This window comes from Odocoileus virginianus, chromosome 16 (assembly GCF_023699985.2).
Source record: "Odocoileus virginianus isolate 20LAN1187 ecotype Illinois chromosome 16, Ovbor_1.2, whole genome shotgun sequence".
NCBI classification, from domain to species: domain Eukaryota; kingdom Metazoa; phylum Chordata; class Mammalia; order Artiodactyla; family Cervidae; genus Odocoileus; species Odocoileus virginianus.
The window spans coordinates 25450095-25459331 of NC_069689.1; the positions used below are offsets into that span (position 1 = coordinate 25450095).

The 9237-nt window shown below is 35.6% G+C and overlaps 1 pseudogene; it reads left to right on the forward strand.

The window, feature by feature from the left end:
* Window positions 1-201: 201 nt before the first annotated feature.
* LOC110135245 (large ribosomal subunit protein uL30 pseudogene) lies at window positions 202-967 on the forward strand (annotated as a pseudogene).
* Window positions 968-9237: the final 8270 nt, after the last annotated feature.

The window sequence follows — 9237 nt, forward strand, 5'->3', positions numbered from 1 at the left end:
ATGCCTTCCTCCAAGGGATCTTCCCAATGCAGGGATCAAAACCACATCTCTTACATCTCCTGCATTGGCAGGTGGATTCTTCACCATTTAGTGCCATTCACTGATTGAATGGGCACACTTGGTTGTGGACTAAATGAATGTAGATCACATCAGTGAGAAAGCTTGAGTTTTAAATTCCTTGAACCAGCCCCAGCTGGAACCATGGATGGTGCAGAAGAGAAGAAAAAGAAGATTCCTGCTGTGCCAGAAACCCCTAAGAAAAAGTGAAAGAATTTCGCAGCGCTTAAGATCAAGCACCTGAGAAAGAATTTTGCCCAAAAGATGCTTCGAAAGGCAAGGAGGAAGCTTATTTATAAAAAAGCTAAGCATTACCACAAGGAATACAGGCAGATGTACAGAACTGAAATTTGAATGGCTAGGGTGGCACGAAAAGCCGGCAACTTCTATGTACCCGCGGAACCCAAGTTGGCATTTGTCATCAGGATCAGAGGTATCAACGGTGTGAGCCCAAAGGTTCGAAAGGTGCTGCAGCTCCTTCGCCTCCGGCAGATCTTCAATGGCACCTTCGTGAAGCTCAACAAGGCATCAGTTAACATGCTGAGAGTTGGGGAGCCATACATTGCATAGGGGTACCCAAATCTGAAGTCTGTAAATGAATTGATCTACAAGCGTGGTTATGGCAAAATCAACAAAAAAGCGAATTGCCCTGACAGACAATGCCTTGATTGCTCGATTTCTTGGGAAATACGGAATCATATGCATGGAGGATTTGATTCATGAGATCTATACCATTGGAAAACGTTTCAAAGAAGCAAACAACCTCCTGTGGCCCTTTAAATTGTCTTCTCCACCAGGTGGAATGAAGAAAAAGACCACCCATTTTGTAGAAGGTGGAGATGCTGGTAACAGGGAAGACCAGATTAACAGGCTTATTAGAAGGATGAACTAAGGTATCTACCAGGATTATTTTTGTAATCTGGTCTGTTTAATAAACAATTGAAACAAATTGAAATGTAAAAAAAAATAAAAATAAAAAATAAATCCCTTGAACCAAAAACATTATACAAACACAAACAGTATTCAGAAAGGTATCAGAAAATTCAATGGTATACTGTATCCTAGAAGACACTGGAAATACACCTTCAGCATTCTGAGGGAAGATTACTCCATCCTAGAATTCTATACATACTCAATTTAGCGAGGCCGCAAAAACTGATTTTGCTATTCAGCAACATGAGAGAGTTAATGAAAAAAGAAGATAGGACTGAAGAGGCTGAGAATTCAACCGCGGATCACAGAGTAAAGGAGACAGCAGGATGAAGACTTGCAGCAGGCCGAGAGAGCTCCCAAACCACTCTGTAGCAAGAAGGCAGAGAAGTGTGTGAACAAAGACTATTAAAAAATAATCTCAATTGATAGTTTATTGATGTTGGTGGATTTAAAAGTGTTGGTATTTGGGAAAATATTTGACAAGAGTTGTGGACTCAAAAAAATCATCAAACTAAGCAAATGGGAAAAAGTGAAATAATGCTTAATTCAAGGAAATAAGAAAGCTGTATAACAAAGGAATTATATGATAGAACACTAACATTGTTCTTCAAAATGTGGTTGCTGACAGGCTACCAGTCCTCAACTGTGTATTACCATGTAGTGAGGAGATAAGTAGCTTCAGTAAATCAACTACATCAATGAGCACATTGTTTTTCCCCGCAGGTATTTTATTTTTTTCATACAAGATTTTCTCTAGGAAAGAAATATATTGATTTCCTTTCCTACAAGGGCCCCTTTTTCTATTGCAACCCCTGCAGTTTGAGTATTATTATGTTAGTATAGCTTTCTGGCTATGAGTTTAAACAATAATTCTGACAAAAGTGTTGTGAAGATTGACAGAAGAAGAAGTAAAAACAGTTAATACAGAAAGAGCTATATTTTCCAATTACACAGGAAGAAGTTAATGTTTATCTAAAATATATAAATCAAAGACAGCAGTATAGGAAAAATATTAAGATATACTGAAGAAAGTTTTTAAATGCTAATGCTAACATTATTTCTCTTTGCAAACAATACTGAAGGTGAGCAAGGGTTGGAGAGCAAAATTTTCTATATTTGCTATATAATGAAAATTTGACATATAAAGAAATTGCTATATTTCATTAAAGCCATTTAGCATTGATATACCCTTATCCATATACATATATTACTTTGATAAAAATTTTAATTGATTTTAAATAGCCTATAAAAACTCTTTATTAAGAGTTTGTTTATGATCAAATAATTTCACATATATTGAGAACATATTTGCATATCAAAGATCTGAATATTTAATGAGTACAATAGTTGAATCATGTTTAAGAACTTTGACAAAATAAAAAAATAATAAATAATAAAACGTTAGATGAATCAAATACAAAGTGAAAATAGCTTTAAAAGCACTAAAAAGTGAGAAGAAGCATTACAGAGGAGAAGAAGAACAAAAAGTATTAAAATTAAAGAGAGATATCATTATAAATAATCACTAGAAAGTTTCCAGCAGCATGCCACAGGACTCTGGCCCATATGCTCAGCTGTGTCCAACTCTTTGCAACCCCATGGGCTTTAGCCCTCAGGCTTCGCTGTCCATGGAATTTTTCAGGCAAGAATACTGGAGTGGGTTGCCTACTCCAGGGGATCTTCCCGACCCAGGGATTGAACTCATGTCTCTTGCGTCTCCTACAGTGGAGGCTGATTCTTTACCACTGAGCCACAATAGCTTATAATAGATACAAATAAATATAATATAGTAAACATGTCTTACCACCCTGAATATTACAGAAGTATATTAGGAACAAGAAAGGAACATATTCCAGAAATATGACAGTACTCTGTCAATAACTACTAAGAATTTCCAAAATAGCATACCTGATGCTTCCCTTGTGGCTCACTGGTAAAGTATCTGCCCACAATACAGGAGACCTGAGTTCAATACCTGGCTTGGGAAGATCCCCTGGAGAAGGAAAAGGCTACCCACTCCAGTATTCTGGCCTCAAGAATCCCATGGACTGTATAGTTCATGGCGTCACAAAGAGTTGTACATGACTGAGCAACTTTCACGTCACTTCACGAAGTTGAAATGCTCAACCTAGGAGCTCAATATAGAGCTTGTCACAATTTAATAAGTACTAACTCTTTGGAGCAAATATTCAATGTACTACACTTAGGAACCTGCATTTAATTGGAAAGTGAAGAAAAATATTTATATGAATATGGGACTCGTTTTAAAATCCTATGGAGAATGACTCATTTGAAGAACTCTGTGTCTTTTAAAGAACCAAACTGAAAAAGCAACTTTAGTCTCCCGCTGAATGCTGACTAGATTAATTAAGGTAGACAGAACTGACTGCTGTAATTGAATTACAATCTTTTCTAAGAGTGGTTGTTGCCTTATTCTCTGTATTTTATTGATTCTTTTATGAGTTCTACTGCTAAATCAATTCTAATCACTGCATCAACTGGAAAAATTCCACATTCCACTGCCAGATCAATTACAGTCACACAATCACTAGCTGGTACTGAAGCCTTTTTGATTAAAAGAACATTAAAAAAAAGAAATAAAGAATAGAAACTCTACTAAAATAGAAAGTTAAAATAATTCTATTTCTGTATTAAAGAAAAGCAAACTAATTTAACACATAAATTTGCACATTGAATATAAAATTCAATGATAAAAATTATTTGTACTGAAATAATATGTTCATAGTAATTATTTAACCTCTTTTGATTTACTGTTAGTGAATCATTTCACAGTTAACAAAAGTGTCTTGTGGCGCTTATATACATTGGATTGAAGTTATTTACAATATATAAATTCCACACTGAGCCTTGGGTCTATTGGTTCCTCTTCTATTTATTTCATCATTTCTTTGTTGTTTTTGTTGTCTCTCCAAAACTTTCCTCCTTTGAAAGTAACATCACCTTTTCTTTTCCTATTAAGAAGTACCTCTGTGATACAGTCCCACTATTCTCAATTGTTTCAAAACTTAATCAGGGGTTTTCATTTCTCTTAACTTATGTTTTCCTAAATAACTATAGTAGTATTTTAAAGTCACTAGTAATGTATTTTTCTTGAATGCCTTTAATGCCCTCAAATATAATGACATTTACTTATATGAATATGTGTGTGCTATGTCATTTCAATCATGTCCTATTCTTTGTGACTCTATGGACCATAGCCCTCCAGGCTCTTCTGTCCATGGGTTTCTCCAGGCAAGAATACTGGAACCTGCATCTCTTACATCTCCTGCATTGGCAGGGGGGTTCTTTACCACTAGCACCACCTGGGAAGCCCTTACTTAATATGACCTAATTATAACTCAGAACATTTGATGATGTCAAATTTCCACACATCAGATTGCATACTGTGTTTTCTCTTGTGACTGTAAACACCTTATGGCTTGTGTTTTCTTTTCCCTGATATTATTGGGAATATATTAAGATTTGTGTTCAGTATCATGGTGATTTTCTAGCCACCACCACTTCCCTAAGTGACTTGACTTTTGGAATAGTCAAAAACCAGTAGAGTTTCTTCCTTGATCTGCATTATTTGATAAGCTTCAGATAGTACTATTTTCGGTTCTGACATGCTAAAAGTGGTACATGCATAAATAACATTATAAGGGCATCACACCATCAATTAATTGTGTTCCCGTGGGGCCCCAACAGTTAGAATACAGTGTAAACACTTCTTCTTAAAGGGAGTCTGTATCACCACCAAATACTGTCCATCTTCTCTGGATTGCTGAGGTTCACAGAGGCATAGAATTAGTGAAATCCTGTAAATGATCTTGGCTTAGGCTTTCATTAGAATAAAACCTAAATGTCGATCAACAGATGAATGGATAAAGAAGATATGGTACACATATACAATGGACTGTTACTCAGCCATTAAAAAAGAATGAAATAATTCCATTTGCACCAACTTGGATGAACCTGGAGATCATCATATTAAGTGAAGTAAGTCGGAGACAAAGACAAGTATCATGTGATATCAGTTACATGTGGAATGTTAAAAGTAATACAAATGAAATGAATTATAAAACAGAGATGGACGCACAGAATTAGAAAACAAACTGATGATCACCAAAGGAGCAATGTCAGGCGGAGGGATAAATTAGTTGGTTTGGATTAGCATGTATACTGCTGCCGCTAAGTCGCTTCAGTCGTGTCCGACTCTGTGTGACCCCAGAGACGGCAGCTCACCAGGCTCCGCCATCCCTGGGATTCTCCAGGCAAGAACACTGGAGTGGATTGCCATTTCCTTCTCCAATGCATGAAGGTGAAAAGTGAAAGTGAAGTCACCTAGTCGTGTCCGACTCTTTGCGACCCATGGACTGCAGCCTACCAGGCTCCTCCGGCCATGGGATTTTCCAGGCAAGAGTACTGGAGTGGGGTGCCATTGCCTTCTCCGATTAGCATGTATACCTATATATAAAAGAAATAATCAACAAGCACCTACTGCATAACACAGGGAACTCTACTCAATATGCTGTAATAACCTATATGAGAAAATAAACTGAAAAAGATTGAATATATAACTGAATCACTTTTCTGTAAACCTAAAACTAACATAACATTATAAATTGACTCTAATCCAATATAAAATTTTTAAAAAATTAAGATAAAAATAAATGGCATTTCAAAAAGAAAGAAAAAAGTAGTACATAACCAGACATATAGCAAAAATTTTGAAAATAATGAGATAATTCAGTGGACTAATTTGCTTTCTCTAAAACTTAATGATACAATTGGACATTGCCTAAACAGAACAAAAGTTGTAATAGGTACAATAACAACTGTCTGGTTTTGTTTTCCATTTAAAATATTATAAATTGGAAAATGGGATTATAAATAACTAATACATGGATCTCAGTTTTTTAAACTATGTTTTCTGCCTTCACCTGCCATAGAGCCCTGGTATGTCACCTTTAGAGTAATACTCTTAATTTCATTTAACGTTCATCTACCATTCTTGCTCTCCTCCACATTACTATCCTGAGATATTTTAAGGTGAGCAGAGGAGGAGTGGAAAACATGGAATATACTTGTATAAGCATATATGTATACATTTCTCTGAACTCATTCCTGCTGTCCTCCATTGTTATGTTCCACTGGCCCTCTGTTCTACATCTCATGATTTGCTCTCCGTATCACTGCGCTTGAAAAACTATTTTTTGAATTACTGAACCTTTTCATTTCTGATTAACAGCTCTTTTAGCAGGCCTTTCCCTAGTAGTAGTGTTGCCTTATCTCTATTCCCTTCTTTACTCTACACCTCATTTCTGCTCTATGTGATTTAGACTTTTCAGGGATGGGTTAAACCAGGAAATGATGATAAACAGCTTTTAAAAGGCATGTGAAATCCACATCCTCTCCATTGCTTGAAGCTTACTGCTGTGTGTGGTCCCCACTCCAAACCTCTTCAAATTTCTCTCATAACTTTTACGTCCTTAAAATCTGGTCTACATATTAAAGTTCTTGACCATCCAAGAGGTGTGTACACATCTTAACAACAATTTTGAACTGGATTAAATTAGGGATTGTTTTACCCCCAAGAAAATCAATAGTTGTGACTATCGCAGTGTCCCAGGACTCTTCTCAACAGGGAAGAACCTCCCTGAGACTTCTATGACAATAGGAAGGTTGTGTTGAAAACATGCAGCATTTCTGTCCTAGTTAAAACCCTGTACTACAATAGTGATTATGTGTCTTAGCCAAAATATGCAGATTTAATATGTAAAGTAGACTGTGTTCTGACTTTTGTGGCTTTTTCTTATACCCATTCTATTTTGAACTCTCTGGTGAGGGTAGAAACTTGCTCTCTTTCACATATACCCTGTGCAGAGAGAAAATGCTGACAAGAGAATATGAACATAATTTGAAAATTCACCAAAATTTCACCTACATGAATAATATTGATCCCTGAGACTTGTGACAGAAATGGAAATTATTTTCTTTTAATAACACTATTTTGATAGTTTTTCAAGTCATAGTACAAAAGCCACCTTGTATTTGTTGGGGCTTTTATTGTTTATAAAACCTTTTTGAGAACCTTATGCTCTATGAATTTCTATAAGAATCCTCTGAAATAGAAAAGACAGAATAAATGCTTAGTACAAGATCAGTCAAGTGGAGTGGCCATCAAAAATAGAATTTAGAGCATCTGTAATATGCAATAATTTTTAGTAGCTAAGTCATGTCGAACTCTGTGACCCCTTGAACTGTAGCCCACCAGGCTTCTCTGCCCATGGGATTCCCCAGGTAAGAATACTGGAGTGAGTTGCCATTTTCTTCTCCAGGGGATCTTCCCAACTCAGACTGAATCTACATCTCCTGCATTGGCAGGCAGATTCTTTACTGAGCCACAAGGTAGGCCCATAATATACAATACCTTACTATAATTTTACTTACCTTCATTTTACTTACATTCAGCCCAACAAGTAAACCTTGCTCTATTGCTTTGAAATATTTTTAATAAATCTTCTTTATTTGTATTACCAATCGTGCATTTAATATCATTATCAACTTATAGCTAAAGTAATGATGAGTTAACTGTTTTCTCCCTTCTTCCCCCAACAGCAATTCTAGTTATGTATTAAATTAAATATCCCTACAATATTATGATGATCATATGACTTCCTTATTGAAATCCTTTAATATTTCATTATTGGCTAGAGGATAATATGTCAGGATAAGTCTTGGTATCACTTAGAATCCGTGGTATCACTAATTGTTTCATCCTGGCAAGTCATGATACCACACTGAATAAAACACCATCAGCTTTAGAAATAATGACCTCAGAAAAAATCCTCTTTCTACCTCTTGCAGCCATTGAAACCACAGCATTTTGTATCCTCAGTTAACTCAACTGTAAGATGAGACTAGTTGTTCTTAGCTGTAGTGTAGGGTAAGAGAGTTAGAGAAGGGGAAGTTAGGAAAAAGAACAGATCACCTTTAATGAGGCGAGAAGGAGCAACAGTCAGATTAGTGAGCTGCTCCACTAACCCAAGAAAAAAGTATATATAGGCATATATGTGGAAATCTACTGTCTTAAGGAGGCCTGTTTCTCTCCAAGGTTGTTCGGAGAAATTATCTCTTAAGCGGCTGGGGCAAAGAATTCTGGAGATGGGCCAGAGGCTGGGAGCTGGGCGTAATCAACCTTAAAGTCCATTTTTTCTTCCGGTGAGAGAGTTCTTTGTTTTGCATAGAATGGTGGCGAAGACCTGGAGGGGAGTTTTAACTCCAGGCTATTTTGAGCCGTGTAACTTTCCTTCATATAGTATTGTGTGATTTTCATTCTTACTTACCAAAGCTTATTTTCTACCATTCCTTGATGCCAAATTATTTCATCTTAATAAACTTAAAGAATCACATAGAAATATTTTTTTCTTGCCACATATGTCAATCTTATTTGCCTACCTGCATTCTGTTATATCCAGTCAAAATCTCAGAACAAGAGGAAGCAAAGAAAAATGTAAACCAAACAAACAAAAAAACTCAGGTGAAACAGTTTTGAGAATTTTATTACTTATCATTTTTTATCATAATAGGTAAATAAAAAAATGAATAACAAAGCCAAAAGTATCTTTTTTTATACATTTAAAGTACACTAACAACAAAGATAAATGTAGAATTTTGATGTTGGATAGAGTTTATTCATATTAACGCTAACAAATATGTACAAAATGATATCATTAAATTACAGAAAAAGAAGAGAAAAGTAGCTCTTGATACAGTCAAGTATGATGAATTTTGGTTGCAAAATCACCAACCATGGGAAGATATTAATCTTTGCTATAATAAATTTAAAAGTTATCAGTGAATAACAAGATGACTTTCAGTCTATTCAAATATTAGTTTGCTGCATCAATCTGCCTACGACGTTTTTTTAGTTCCTTAGAATGGTAATGATATATTTCTTCTAGCCTCCATTAAACTTTTATAAGCTCAATGATCCCAGATAATGCACATCTTCATTGGTTTACCAGTTGCTTATTTTTATATTCTATCAGTAAGCATATTTTGCATTACTAGCAATAACTTTAAATATTTCAGTAGCTCACAGTCCATTAAATACAATTAGTATAAAATGTCTGCAGATGACAAAGTGAGAAATTAAGTTATTAGCAAATCAATCAAAGAAAATTGCAAGGATAGCAGAAGTGGATAATATCAGTTCCATGGTAGCAGAGCCCTAGTAAAAGC